At 35.3% G+C, this 16,233-nt stretch overlaps 1 pseudogene; it reads left to right on the plus strand.

Moving 5' to 3' along the window:
• Positions 1-9,231, plus strand: part of LOC141489317 (AP-3 complex subunit sigma-2 pseudogene) — a 41,968-nt pseudogene extending 32,737 nt beyond the window's left edge.
• The last annotated feature ends 7,002 nt before the right edge of the window (positions 9,232-16,233 follow it).

Genomic DNA, 16,233 nt, shown 5'->3' on the forward strand with positions numbered 1-16,233 from the left:
GAGAAAGATGGAAGACTTCCAAAGAAAAGGGGTATAATGGTTGGCAAGAAAAATATAAAAAAAGGTCTAGAGATTGGAACCAAAACTAGAGTAGAGCATGGCTAGGTCCCCCCCTCTCCCTACAAATGTTAAATTGGAGTCTGTGATGATCTATCAGAAATGCCATAAAAGTAAGACTGTCATTGGTAGGGATCTTAGAGGTCATCTTATACTATAGTTCATTAATTCATAAAATTTATAGGTGAAAAAGGCCCTGAAAATCACGTCTACTTCAAATTTCTTTTAAAGATGGAAAAACTAAGGCCTTCAGAGGTTGAAGTGACTTGTCCAAAGTCAAGGAAATACGAAATCAAATTTGTAGTGGTCTTCAGAAATTACCAGTTCAAATTTATAAAGTTGGCATGTCAGGAAAAAGAGGACATTAGACTTGAAGTCAAGAAGACTTGAGTTCAAATTCTACCTCAGATATTTATTAGTTGCAACCCCTGATAAATCTTTTAATGTCTATATGCCTTTTTTCTTTATCTGTAAAATAAGAGTGTTAGACTTGATGACCTCTAAATTCCTTCCAGCTTTAATTCCATGATGTTATACCTGTATTACCTAACCTTAATACTGAGATACTGCCACTTCCTAAAATAGCACATTGCACTTTTTGATAATTTTGGATCATGAATGCAAATAAAGTATACTGAATCTCTATTGATTATCCCCTTTACTCTCATTATGTGATTGACTGATCTAAAAAAAAAAGTTTTATTTTTTGACTAAAATGGCAGCCGTAGTTGTTTTTCTCAATTATATACTTGTACATATTTTATATATACTCTTTTCTTTATAATGTGCCCTTCTGCTCGTTTACCTTATATTTTGTCTATTTTTTGTATGTATTCATTTATTCCTATGTTGTCTATAATAGAATATAAGCTTCCTGAAGGCAAGCGTTGTTTAATTGTTTTTATCTTTGATAGCCTTGAAAACTCTTCATCATAACACTTCACTTCTATATCACTGCTATATTTGTAAAATAATTTTCAAGCATTAAGGCTGGGCAAATCCTTTACACTTTTAATGCACCAATCGAATCCCTAAGACTCAAGTATCAGGAAAGATGCTTCAATGGTACAGAATGCTTTCTTCCCTCAGAACTCTCTAGATCAATTTTTTTCTATTTATTTGCATTCATTCTATTTGTACTTATATTTGCCCTATTACAATATAAGTTCCTTGTGAGTAGTAATTGTTTTATTCATTACATTTGTATCTCCAGAAACTAGAAAAATATCTGACACATTTGTTGTTCAGTCATGTCTGAGTCTTCATGGTCCTATTTGGAGTTTTCTTGGCAAAGATATTGGAGTTGTTTTTCATTTCCTCCTTGATCTCATTTTACAGGTGAGAAAACTGATTAACAGACAGAGTTGAATGATTTGTCCAGGGTTGCACAACTAGTCAAGTTGGATTTGAACTCAGGAAGATCAGTCTTTCTGACTTCAGGCCCGGCACTCTATCCATTATGCCACCTAGCTGCCCTGTCTGACACATAGTAGGCACTTATCATTTGTTGATCAAGGAATTTATGAGGTATTTATGCAATATGAAAGGTTTGAATTTTTTATAAAGATATGAACAGTTGAGAATATGTATATCACTTTCTATTTCCATTCAGTACTAGTCAGATATCAAGAATATTTAACTTCTCCTAAAATCTTATTTAGATCAGGACAATGTTTGCTTTCAGCCTCTGGAGTATTCCCAAGCAAAGACCTGAAGTTTCACCTATCCCAACTCCAAGGTGTCCCTAGTTAGAATGCTGTTTTGAGCATCAGGACATTTACTTAGACTCATTCTGGACTTCCTGGCAGGAACATATTTTACATGGTTTCTGGTTACCTTTTAAAATTTTTTTTGAATTTTTTTCTCCCACCCTCCCTTCCCTTCCCTCATCCCCGCAACAGAAGCCTGTCTGCTAGTCTTTACATTGTTCCCATGCTATACATTGATCAAAATTGAATGTGCTGAGAGAAAAATCATATCCTTAAGGGAAAAAATAAAAGAAATTACAAACTTACATAATACATAAGACAACTTTTTAAAAAAAAAAATTAAAGGTGATAGTCTTTGGTCTTTGTTTAACTCCACAATTCTTTCTCTGGATACAGATGATATTCTCCATCACAGATTCCCTAAAATTATCCCTTAATATTGCATTGATGAAATGAGCAAGTTCACTAAGGTTGATCATCATCCCCATGTTGCTGTTTGGGTATATACTGTCCTTCAGGTTCTGCTCATCTTGCTTAGCATTAGTTCATGCAAATCCTTCCAGGCTTCTCTAAATTCACATCCCTCATGGTTTCTAATAAAACAATAGTGTTCCATAAGTACATAAGCCACAATTTGTTCAGTCATTCCCCAGTTGATGGACATTCACTCAATTTTCAATTCTTTGCCACCTCAAACAGAGCTGCTATGAATATTTTTGTACAATTGATGTTTTTAACCTTTTTCATTATCTCTCCAGGGTATAAACCCAGTAGAGATAATTCCAAATTGCTGTCCAGAAAGGCTAAATGAGTTTACAGTTACACCAAAAATGTATTAGTGTCTCTGGTTACCTTTTGTGGGCTGGATGAAGGAACTTACTTTTTACTGTTATTTAATCTGGTGCACTTTTAGAGCTAGGAACTTTCCTATTGCCATCTTAACTGGAAATCATGTATTAATATATTTTGTAGAAGGGATAATACAGTGAAAAGAGGTGTCAGTAAGAAAAGGAGTAAGATATAGAAGACAGTTAGACATACATCCTTCTAGCACCTATTCCATAGATCAGTAGAGAAAGGGATCATAATCTCTTTAATACCTTAACAAGGGTTGGAACCATGGGACAATAGGTTAAAAGCAATGTAGAGAAGACCCTTGGGTATAGTGAAAAAAACCAAGAGTCTTACTCCAGAAGAGAAAAGGAAAGAATATCACTAAAATATATGCTAAAAGAAAGGATATATATATATATATATATATATATATATATATATATATATATATATAATATATATATATATATATATACATATACATAGATGTGTGTGTGTGTGTGTGAATGAAAAGCAGTAGGCATGTAATGAGATTTGTTTGCTTTCTTGTTGTTGTTGTTGTTGCTTAAGGGGTGGAATTTGCACAATAGGAAACCACCTTTTCTGAGAAAGGATTATGTTTTTCAGAGCTACATTTCTATTTGTGATTTAGATAGAATAAAGAAGGAACAAGTAAAGAAATTGCCAATGAATTAGAGAATAGAATTCAGAACAGACTAGAGACTAAGTATGAAAAAATAAATAAATTGAAAAAGGCAAAGAAAAAGAACTACTGGACCTGAGAGATTAGAGGAGAGAAGATGATGAAAGAGAGGTCTTAGTGGTTAGTAAAAAAGAAAGTCACAAAGTAGGGAGAAAAAGGTATGCATAAAAGGAAAGAAAGAAAACTGGACAATTTAAGTAAAGTCAAAGGGCTTAGACTAGTAGGAGACATAAAAGAGAACAAGGAGAAAAAAAGACATGGAGCCAAAACTGATCACAGGAACAAAGGGGGGGAGTGGGAAATCAGTACACAAAAAAAGAATGGGGAGGCGGGGCAGCCAGGTGGTGCAGTAGATAGAGTATGGCCCTGGAATTAGGAGGACCTGAGTTCAAATCCAGCCTCAGACAATAATTACCTAGCTGTGTGACCTTGGACAAGTCACTTAACTCCATTGCCTTGCCCAAAATAAATAAATGAATGAATGAAAGAATGAATAAATGGAAAAAGTACAAGCATAAAAAATCATACTCTTGTATATAAAATTAATAAATGACATGATAGAAAGGGGTAGATGAAAAAAATCAAACCCTTAAAATCTGCTGTACAAAAAAACAAAAATAAGTATTAATATAGAATGCAAATGAGATTCTGAAAGCAAATTTACCAAACATTACATGATTCTTCAAAAGGCAGATATTTCAATCATGCAATTAGACAAAGCAAAAATTAAAAAAAAAAACAATTTCAAGAGAAGTGAACAGGGAAACTATGCTTAAAGTTAAGATAAATCAATAATGACTTTAAACATTTTTAATGGTCATACTCAAGCAAATCTACTGAGATAACCATTCTTTCTGTTGGTTTTGTTATGAATATGGTCAACCATACTGATAATTTTCCTAATATTGCACCATCCTGCATTACATTGTCTTGTATCTGGAGCTCAAATTTTTTATTCACATCTGATCTTTAATTAGAAATGCTTGAAAGTCCTATATTTTGTTAAACATTCAATTTTTCCCTGAAGATTGTATTCAATTTGACTAGAAAGGTGATGCTTGGTTATAATCCTAACTCTTTTGCATTCTGGTATATAATATTCCAAATCCTCCAGTTCTTTAATATAGAAGCTGCCAAATAATGTGTAATTCTGACTGTAGTTCCCACAATATTTAAAGTATTTCTTCTTGGTTGCTACCAATACTTTCTCCTTGATCTGTGAGCTCCAGAATTTGGCTATGATGTTCCTGGGATTTTCCATATTGAGATTAGTTTCAGACAGTGATGAATAGATTCTTTTGATTTCTATTTTGTCTTCTGGTTCTAATGTATCAGCACAGTTTTCTTTGATAATTTTTGAAAGATGATGTCTAGGTTTTTGTTTTTCATCTTGGCTTTCAGGCAGTCCAATAATTCTTATCTTATTTCTCCTGGATCTATTTTCTAGGTCAGTTGTTTTTCCTATGTGTCATTTCACATTTTCTTCTATTTTTTTACTTTTTTGATCTTTTTCTTATCATATCTTGATGTCTCATTGAGTCATTAGTTTCCACTTGTTCAATTCTAATTTTTAAGGAATTATTTTCTTCATTGAACTTTTCCAATCCTAATTTGTGGTCAGTTAGTTTCCTCAGAAAATTTTTGAGATAATTCCTTTTAAGCTTTTCCTACTCAATTTTGCTTTTTTTAGAATCACCTCATCATATACAACTCCACTCCAACCTTTCTTTCAAACAATCTTAGCATTGATAACAGTTTTTAACAACTATTTCTAATAATACTCATATTAATAACATTTTAAATATGTCATAAGTAAACAGTTTGACTTCAATTAATGTTTTATAATTAATTCATCTTTAATGATTTCCTTATATTATTTCTGGATCTTTTATGCCAAATTTTCCACTGAGTTCTGGTATTTTTGATACAAATCCCTAAAAGTTTTCTCATTACTTATTAAGCAATCAAAGTTGATTTCCACCCTTAAGAACACCCATTCCTCTAAGAGCACATAAATGTTGAGTGGGTTCCATGAGGGTTCTTTGTTCCATTGATGCTTTTATTAATTAACTGCTAGTATGATTAATAAAATGATTAATAACCCAGAAACTATATCCATCAAACATTTTATATGTCACAATATCTTAGTTGATAATAATCAATCTCAGTCTTTTTTCCTTAAACATCCTCAGTTAATTTAACTGTCTTTTATAATTTACTTATTCAACAAAATTAATAATTTTTAAAACATCATATTGTATTATATAATTATGTGCCACATAAAATTATACCTAATATTAAAATAACAAAATAATTTATTATTAAATTTGATGCAAAGTGATTTACACATGCCAGATTCTGTTCTATATACTGAGAATACAACAAATGAACTCTATTCTCAATACTTCATCATCCTAGTGAATGATGAATGAATGAATGAATGAATGAATGAATGTATAAATAATTTGAGAATTCAATGTTAACCTAAAGATTTGTCTGGGCTTTAATAAAAGGACAAAAAATGCCCACACATAACTCTAACATCCTTTCTCCAAAATCAACTTTCTTTTGGATAGGAAATAGACTAACAGTTATTTCTTCTTTCCTTCTCCACCTCTGTCTGGAACAGACAGACAGACAGACAGACACAGACACACACACACACACACACACAAACATCACAGATCAATGTCCCCAAACTCAAGAATGGAGAAATTGTATACTAATGAAATGTTCTTTGAGGTAGGGAACCCTCACAAATACTAGTCCCACTACCTGACTCTTTCTAGTTGTATCTATATATCAAACTAAGAGATATTCCCTATGTGAGCCTCAGTCTGTGTACCTGAAACTCTTTTGTATTGACTTTTTAAAAAGACCCCACAGGCCCTTGAAATGGTCTCTGAAAAAGAAAAAACTGGTTTTTTCAATGACAGCTGGGCCTATTTCCAGACCCTGGGACTGATTAATTAACATGGTTGCCACCCCTGCTTCTTTGTCTAACTCCTCACTGGCCAAGTTTACTGGCAGAAGTCTGACTGCATTCCTCTGAAAGGGGCTGATTTCATGGCTCACCAAGCAGCCTGGTTGAACACAATGATCCAAAGTCGGAGAGGGCAGAGCAGTAAGCAAAACAAAAAGCTGCCCCTTGCCTAGGAAGATGCTTTTTCCTCAATTCTTCTCAGATTATTTTCTGCTATAGTTCTCTGGTTTTGCTTGCTTGAAATACTTATGTCCCCTTATAAATATCTAGAATTTTGTGGGGATAGACTGGGCATCAGAACCCAATACCTATTTCTTTCACTTTCTTAGCCCAAGTAACAAACACTCTTGTGGCACAGTAGGCAAAGCACTGGCCTTGGAATCAGAAAAACCTGCATTCAAATCTGGCCTCAGAAGCTTGACAAGTTGTGACCTTGGATAAGTCACTGAACCCTGATTGCCTCGCATCCAGGGCCATCTCCAGTCATCCTGATCCATATCTGATCATTGGACCCAGATGGCTCCAGAGAAAAAAAGTGATACTGACTTAGTATAGCAGCCCCTCACTCAAATCCAATTCTCCTGCTTGTCATAGCATCATCTCCCTGATGTTGTGGTCGTCTCCAAGAACAAAGGACAAGCATCATACCATAGCCAAAGTGACAGCCCCTCTTGTAATGAATGCATACAATAAGTCCCCCAGATAGAGGCTAAGTATTGCTGTCACTGGTGCATTTGAGAAGGAAGCAATGATTTCATTCTTGTGTTTCCTATGAATCCATCCCAGTAAAGCTAATGATCTGAGAAGTTATACCAGAATCAGCAATTCCAACTTGTGTTATCATTAAGATAAAAGCTTACTGACCATACCCAAACTATATGGCATTTTGCTATTTAGGCTCTTGGGAGGAGTGACAAGTTTATTTCATTATCCTATCTTAGAATCTGTCACCAGCTTCAGCATTCCCAAACTGGAACATGTTATCTCTCTGCAACAATCACCACTCAGTTTCTCTGCTCTTACTCCAGGCCTACTGACCATCTCTAGGGAAACAATGAAAGTATATTTCACCCACATGAGAATTATTGCAAAAAAAAATCTCTACTGGGCTCTTTCTGCTATCCAACAAAGCTTCTACTCATATCTCATCCTACACAGCAATTGTTTCAAATTATCTTATTTCCTCTCCCAAAAAAAGCACCCCAACTCATCATACTTAAAATAGATGATTTAGCTTCTCACTCCACTGAGAATATTGAGATTTTCTTATGGAATTCTCCTTGACTTCTTTGTTCCATTCTCAGAAAGTTTTAGCATCATCATCTACTTTCTTCTCCTTTAAGAATAGCTTGTTTCTACTTCTCACAAACCTAATCTAACATCCTTCATCCCATTTCCTCCCAGAATTTAGCCCAATAGTCGTTCCCTTTCATTCTGGCACCCTTAATCTCACTCTCTACACTGAATCTTTTCTAACTGCCTGCAAATATTTCAAAATACCCAAATTAAAAATAAAAACAAAAAGTTCCTCTTGGTTCTTCTATTTCATTCAAATACTCTTAATTCTGTATACTTCTTCACAGCAACATTTTGAGAAAAAATTATCTATACTTTGCAGCTCCTCTTTTTTTCTTGTTCATCCGTGTGAGTTATGTTCAACTCTTCATGATTCTTTTGGGAGTTTTCTTGGCAAAGATATTGGAATAGTTTGTCATTTCCTTTTCTAGGTAATTTGACAGATGAGGAAACTGAGGCAATCAGGATTAAGTGACTTGACCAGGATCACATTGCTAGTGTCTGAGGTCAGAGTTGAACTCAGGAAGATGAGTCTTTCTGACTCCAGGCCCAGCACTCTATCCATTGCACCACTTAGCTACCCCTGTTCTTTCATTAACCCTTTTCACTATGACTTCCAAATAAACCACTCTCCTGATAGGTCATTAAAATCTTATTGTTGCCTCTATTGATTTCTATTCAAATTGTATCCTCAATGACCTTTCTGCAGTTCTCCAAAATAATCAGTTCCAACTATTGAATATTTTTGAGATGTTCATGTTTGAATATAACATTATAATTATCACATAAAGTCATAGAACACTATAAATTCCTTAGCAACATCCATGGAAACTCAAACAAAATTCATCTAACCATTTGCATAGATAAAACCAAGTGGATGAAGAATACATGTTAACAAGATAATGATATGCAGCTAGATGGGAAACTCATTTAATTAATCCACCCATCAATCAATAAATGGGCCAGATATAGCTGACTGCTGGGGTTACAAAAAGAACCAAAAGGCAATCCCTGTCTTCAAGAAGCTCACAATCTAATAAGAGGATAAATATTTACAAACAAACTATATACAAGATAAATTGGAAGCAATTTACAGAGAGAAGGCACTAGAATTAACAGTGACAACGTGGACAACAGGAAGCTGTGGTTGGTCTGCTTCTACCAGTTCTTCCCAGAAGAGATTCAGCATCATATTGCCCTGGAGATTTTCTACCTTGGCCTCAAGCAGGACGGCAACACCCTAGGACAAGGGGGGAAGGGGAATTTTGATTACCCATGTTGACTAGAAGTTGATTTACTGGTACTTTGCCACTTTCTATTTTGTATATTGTGTGGAATCATTCAGGTTTTTATGGATACACGGAGAAGTGGTTTGAAAATGTCTGTGAGTTGACTTGATCTTCCTCACGAATAAGGTTCATTACATCCTGCAAGAGGTGGCAGTGGGTGGTAAGGTGCTAGAAATGAACATAAATGATATTGCTCAGATTGAAGCTAAAAACAAATTGGAGGAATCAGAGGATGGACTTTCAGCAACTCCTGCTCTGGCTGTGTCTGCAGTGAAGACCATTAATCTCCCTGAGATCCCTTGGAACATCAGTATTGGAAATATCCATATCAAAGTTCCCAATCTCTCTCAGTTAGTCTGAGGACTAAAGAAGCATCAGACAGATCAAAAGGAACTGAATCTCTTTGAAAACCCAAAGCCAGGCTGATCATAGATCTGAGTATAAATTCAGCTTTAACAGCATTAAGACTTAAGATCTGGTCTCTTTTTTTGGGGGGTAGCTTCATGGGTGAGGGATTAGAGAAAAGTCAATTAAATCACAATCTATGTGCGCATGTCCAAAATGATGTTCTTCATTGCCTACAGGTATAACATTCATGTAAGGATATAGATCCCACTTAAGTAAATGAACTAGCATTTCTCCTGCCTCATTTTCTTCTGCATGCTGAATCATCCTGATGGTGGTGGTTGTTAGAGTTAGATCCCACATGTTCTGGTGTGGCAAATTTCCAGAGAGTAAATATTCTGCTAGGTGCCAAGAATTGGGTCTTTAGATTCAGATTCAGAAATTTTGACTTTCCAATGAAGTCTATCAGAAAATCATAGGGGAAAGAGTTAATTTCATAGATGTCTGATTTAGGTGATTTTAATCAATATTCTTCTGCCTAACCATGATCTTTTATATCAAATAACATTTCTTGCACCAAGAAAGTATCTTCTTATCTGTCAAGAATCCAAGATCTGTTTTCTTTGGTGTTTTATGAAAAGTACATAGTCAGGAACATGAAAGCAGCTACATGTTCCATGAATCCATAACCATTCAACTTCTCAACAGATGATAAATCTAATAAGCTCTTACCCAAGGAATAACCCTCACTGAAAGAGTACTTTTAGGGCTGGAAGTCTTACTTTTGTAGCAATTAATGTGAGATGATATTTTGATTTTTTTTAGGCTTGCAATTCTATTGTGGTCTTTTATGAGGAGTCATCCCTTGGTTTAACTTCAGTTGGGAGTTCTAAATTCAGAGCTGAATGTTTCTTCTACCTTCTCTATGCCATAAACCCTTTCATAGAAAAGACCAAGACAAGAATCAGATAGAATAAAGAAGCTATATGTTTGTGCAGGGTCAAGGTGAGAAGTGATGTTCAAGGATTGAGGAGTGTCAACTGAATTTCAGGTTGAAAATAATTAAGGGGGGGGTGGCTAGGTGGTGTAGTGGATAAAGCACTGGCCCTGGAGTCAGGAGTTCCTGAGTTCAAATCCGGCCTCAGATACTTAATAATTACCTAGCTGTGTGGCCTTGGGCAAGCCACTTAACCCCATTGCCTTGCAAAAACTGAAAAAACAATTAAGGATAATGTATTAATGAGTTTAAGAGGCCCTTTGTTGAGTTCCATAACAGGATATATCCCTTTCCTCTCTGGTAATAAATACTCCTCTATGACTTGCATATCTCTTTTTTTAAGTCAGTTTATAGCTAAACTACTTATAGTAATATTTCAATTCATCTTCTTCCCATCTTGATCAGAGACTGCAAAGCAGTTATTTCAACAGCATAACATGCTACCTGGATGGTCATATACTTTCTTTAATCATAGAAATAAATCTCCTCAACCTAAGTGGAAACTCTGTTTTGTACAAAATTGTATGTGCTGTCCTCTTTTCCTCCAGGGAAGGGTATGGGGAACTGAGCTGTCATTTTGCTTCTTAAGTTTCTTGAGAAGGTAAGTTTACTTGACTCATAGGAACATGATTGAAGAATATTTTTGTCCATATTTGAATTGTGTGACTCATGACTCTTAGTCTTTTCACTCTACCACATTTTTCATTGAAAGGAAATCACTGTCATTTCAAATTGACTTTCCCAAATCTCTTCCCAGAGCTCCCTTTAGTAATAAAAATATATAATTGTGCAAAAAGAATCAACAACAATGAAAGAATGATTGGGAAAGATCGCCTATAAAAGATGAGATTTTAGTTGGGGCTTGAAGGAAACCTGGGTAGTTAATAAGTGCATTTGAAGAGATGAAGCTATTCAAGCATGGAAAATAACCAGAGAAAATGTCCAGAGTCTAGAAACAGTGTCTTGCTGGTAAAATAGCAAGAAGTCAGTGTCATTGGATCAAAGAATATGTGATGAGGCATTAGGTAAGAAGACTGGAAAGATAGGAGGTGGCTAAGTGGGGCTTGAAATGCTTACACATGATTCTATACTTGCAGACAATGGAAAGCCACTGTAGTTTCTTGAGTATGGGGATAGATGATGTTGTTGAACCTGTACTTAAGGAAAATCATTTTGGGAGGACTTCCAGGAGCCAAGATGTTGGCATGAAGCTCATGGAGCCTTTCCCTACCAAAGATAAATGAAGCCTCTACTCTGACATTCACACTGCAGATCCCACCAAGAAAAAATAGAAGACTCAAAGAAATTTTCAACTGAAGATGTTGTGGAGGATCTTCTCTTTGGGAGAAAAGGGTAAGTAAAGTGCAGGAAGTAGGAGAGCCAGGAAAGCCAGCAGAAGACTTTCAGGCACAGTGCAATCCAAGTCCTGACAGCTTAACAACAGCAGAGGTCCAGGAAGCTATAGAGAAAGCCAGTAGGTAGGATCCCAACCTCAGACAAAGTATGAACCCTGAAAACACAGGGGTAAAAGACAGGACTGGGTCAGGAACAATCCTCTGTTAAGTTATAACCTAGACATAAAGAAGGAAAAAACCTCTGCAAAGGCAAAGCCTGGACTGTGTAGGCAACATCTTGGCCAACAACAAGCCAGAGATCAGACCCTAGCCCCAGCAAAATAAAAGCTTGGACCTATACTCCAAATACTCTAGGACCAGAACTACAACAAAAATGAACAAAAACAGCTAAAAGAGAGCTCACTATGGAAAAATACTTCACCAATAAAGATGACAGCAAAGCCATGTCTGAAGAAGAAAGCAGTTAAAAAAATCATTCACAGAAGTATCAACACAGTCTATAAATTGGACTCAAACATAACTTAAAAAAGAATTTTAAAACCTAAGAATAGAGGAAGAAGAAAAATGGAAAAAAGAAATTAAAGACATGCAGGAAAATTGTGACAAGTTGACCAAAGAAATCAACTCCATTAAAAGTAAAAATAACCAACTGGAAAAGTAAAGACAGAAAATAATTGAAGAAAATAAAATCCTAAAAATTAGAATTGAACAGTTACAAGCCAATGAATCCACAAGACTACATGATTCCATCAAACAAAATTAAAAGGCTGAAAAAAACTGAAGAAAATGTAAAGTACTTTCAAGGGAAAATAAATGACCTGAAAAACAGATCCAAGAGAGACAATCTACTTATCATTGGACTACTAGAAAGCCTGGACCAACAAAAGAACCTGTAAAACATCATGCTGGAAATTATAAGGCAAAAAAGCCCCAATCTACTAGAACAAGATAACAATATAACAATTGAAGGAATCCACAGAACCCCTCCAGAAAGAGACTCCAGGATAAAAACTTCAAGGGCTGTAATAGCCAAATTCCAGAATCCTCAAATAAAAGAGAGAGAGAATAACACAAGCAGCAAAAAGAAAGCAATTCAAATAGAAAGGAAACATAATCAGGCTAACACAGGATCTATCAGCCTCAACACTGAAGAATCAGAAGAACTAGAAAAACATATTTTGGAGAGTTAAGGATCTGGGATTACAATCCAGAATATATTACCCTGCAATATTCAGCATATATTGTCAGGGGAAAAGATAGAAATTCAATGAAATACAGGACTTCCATAATTTCCTGACACAAAGAGCAGAACTGAACAGAGAATTCATTCACCAAATACACAACTGAAGAGTTACATAAAAAAAAAAGGTAAATGAAAAAAGGGGACTGAAAAAAACAAAAGTGTTTTAAACAAATGTTGGTCCCTAAAAGGGAAGATATAACAATTCAAATTCTATAGAACTCTACTTCTCTAAGGAAAATTAGAGGGTAGAATATAATTGAAGAGAATGAACCTAAAAGATATGGGTATAATTAGGTCTTGTCTATCAACTGAAAAGGTTCAAGATCATATCACTATGCTTGAGACAAAGAACCCTGAAAAAAAAGCAGGGTGTTAATTTTAACTTAAGTGTCTCCATTATACTTTGACTCACTTTAATCACAAGGTCCTTGTCTTTTGAGGGAATCATAAACTGTGAGGACCTGAGACAGTGCCACTGTTACTTACAATCATTTGTAAAGTTTTCAGTGAAATCTCCAGAGCCTCCCAGGATTAGAGATCTTCAAGATTCTTACACTTAATTAGATCAGTGTATGGTGTTTCACTTAACAAGTAATTAAGTACCCTGGGGTGGGGGTGGGGGTAAAAGTGTGAAAGAAAATAGGCCTGGAGGAAGGGGCACAGATAATTCAAGAAATGATATGGCTTTGGATGATACTTTGGCTCATGAAGAGGACTGTGTGTACTTGAGAGATACTTGAAAGGGGGGTTAAGGTAAAAAATGATTATAATTATAATTTGATGCAATTTTAATCAATGCTGTTTATCAACCAATCAAGTAAACAATAAATGATGATATCTTTTTTTTTTTAGTTTTTACAAGACAATGGGGTTATAAGTGGCTTGCCCAAGGACACACAGCTAGGTAATTATTAAGTGTCTGAGGCCAGATTTGAACTCAGGTACTCCTGACTCCAGGGCCAGTGCTATATCCACTGTGCCACCTAGCCACCCCCAGTAATGATATCTTGATAACAATAGGAACTTATCAAGCAATCAAATAATCAAATTATGATTGATTACACTTGATTAATAATATTAGAGCACCAAAGGAAGAGGCACAAAGATTTATAATTTTAGAAGGAAAGAAGAGAGAATGTGAATGCTGAGTAAATTCTATTCTATAGATTTAGCCCAGTGATGGAATAAGATACATTCCCACTTGGGTTTAAAAATCTAGCTTAATCTACAAGGGGGGCAGGAAATGGAAAAGATAAGGGAAGAAGGGACTGATAACAGAGAAGGGAAGGTCTAAGTGAAAATAAACTGAAAGTGAAATTTCTAAAAGAAAAGTCAAAGGGGAAAGGTATTAAAATCTTGGTGAGAATAAGAGAAAAGGAAAGAGATAAATATAAATGGAGAAAGCATGGAGGGGAAACTTGGAAATAGTCATCTTAACTGTAAAAACTGCAACTGTAAATGGGAATGGGATGAACTGTCCCATAAAACAGAAACAGATAGCAGAATGGATTAAAAACAAGAATCCTACAATAAGTTGTTTACAAGAAACACATTTGAAGAAGAGAGATACACACAGGGTAAAGGTAAAAGGATGGAGCAAAATATCTGGGGTAGTGATACTACAAAAAAATCTGGGGTAGTGATACTAAACTCAGACAAAGCAAAAGCAAAAATCAATCTCATTAAAAAGGATAAAGGAGGGAACTACATCTTCTTGAAAGGCACCATTGGTAATGAAGTTATATCATTACTAAACATGTATGCATCTAGTGGTATAGCATCCAGATAACTAGAGGAAAAGCTGAGTAAATTACAGGGAAAACTAGACAGCAAAACTAATAATGGGAGACCTCAATCTCCCTCTCTCAGAACTAGATAAGTCTAACAACAATATAAACAAGAAGGTAAATGAAATCTTAGAAAACTTAGATATGATAGACTTCTGTGTAGAAGGCCAGCTCCTGGGAGTGATTTACATATCTCCTTGGTGACCTTTTTCCATCAGAGATGCATATGCATTATTATTTATTGTATATATTTGTTGGCTCTCCAGTGAACCCTGACCTGTGATAATCTGTGACTCAGGAGGTAGTTGTAAGTCTTTTCTGATAGAGAAGTATGCAGATTTCTAAGAACAAACACTGTAAATTTAACCAGGAAATTGTGAAACTGGGTCTCCTTTAACCAGTCATTTCTGAGATAAGTTTTTGTTATAAAAAGTCTGAGTTTTGTTATAAAAAGTCTGATTTTCCATGCTTACACATGATTCTATACTTGCAGACAATGGAAAGCCACTGTAGTTTCTTGAGTATGGGGATAGATGATGTTGTTGAACCTGTACTTAAGGAAAATCATTTTGGGAGGACTTCCAGGAGCCAAGATGTTGGCATGAAGCTCATGGAGCCTTTCCCTACCAAAGATAAATGAAGCCTCTACTCTGACATTCACACTGCAGATCCCACCAAGAAAAAATAGAAGACTCAAAGAAATTTTCAACTGAAGATGTTGTGGAGGATCTTCTCTTTGGGAGAAAAGGGTAAGTAAAGTGCAGGAAGTAGGAGAGCCGGGAAAGCCAGCAGAAGACTTTCAAGCACAGTGCAATCCAAGTCCTGACAGCTTAACAACAGCAGAGGTCCAGGAAGCTATAGAGAAAGCCAGCAGGTAGGATCCCAACCTCAAACAAAGTATGAACCCTGAAAACACAGATTTCTAAGAACAAACACTGTAAATTTAACCAGGAAATTGTGAAACTGGGTCTCCTTTAACCAGTCATTTCTGAGATAAGTTTTTGTTATAAAAAGTCTGAGTTTCCAAAATTAAATTTAGTAGATTCTTGCAACAAAACTTTGCACATGTGAGTATGTTTCTACTCTACCTGACTCTCGTATGTTCATGTCCAGACCCACACCAGAGCTATCACTGGCAGTACCTCTGGAGAAAACTTAATGGGGATAGAAAAGAATACACCTTTTTCTTGGCAGTACATGACACCTTCACCAAAACTGACCATGTATTAGGGCACAAAAAAACCTTAAAATCAAATTAAATGTAATAAAGGGTCAGGAAAAGATAAACCAAGAACTAATTGGAAATTAAATAACTTTATCTTAAATAATGGATCAAACAGCAAATTATAGAAAGAATCAATAATCATATCCAAGAAAATGATAATAATGAGACATCATACCAAAATTTATGGGATGCAGCCAAGGCAGTTTTGAGGGGAAACTTTATATCTCTAAATGCCTATATGAATAAAATAGAGAAAGAAGAGATCAATGAATTGGGTATGCAACTAAAAAAAAGCTAGAAAAAGAGCAAATTAAACAGCCCCAATTAAAGACCAAATTAAAATTCTGAAAATCAATGGAGAGATTAATAAAATGGAAAGCAAGAAAACCATTGATCTCATAAATAAAACT

Source organism: Macrotis lagotis, chromosome 5 (genome assembly GCF_037893015.1).
Source record: "Macrotis lagotis isolate mMagLag1 chromosome 5, bilby.v1.9.chrom.fasta, whole genome shotgun sequence".
NCBI lineage: Eukaryota > Metazoa > Chordata > Mammalia > Peramelemorphia > Peramelidae > Macrotis > Macrotis lagotis.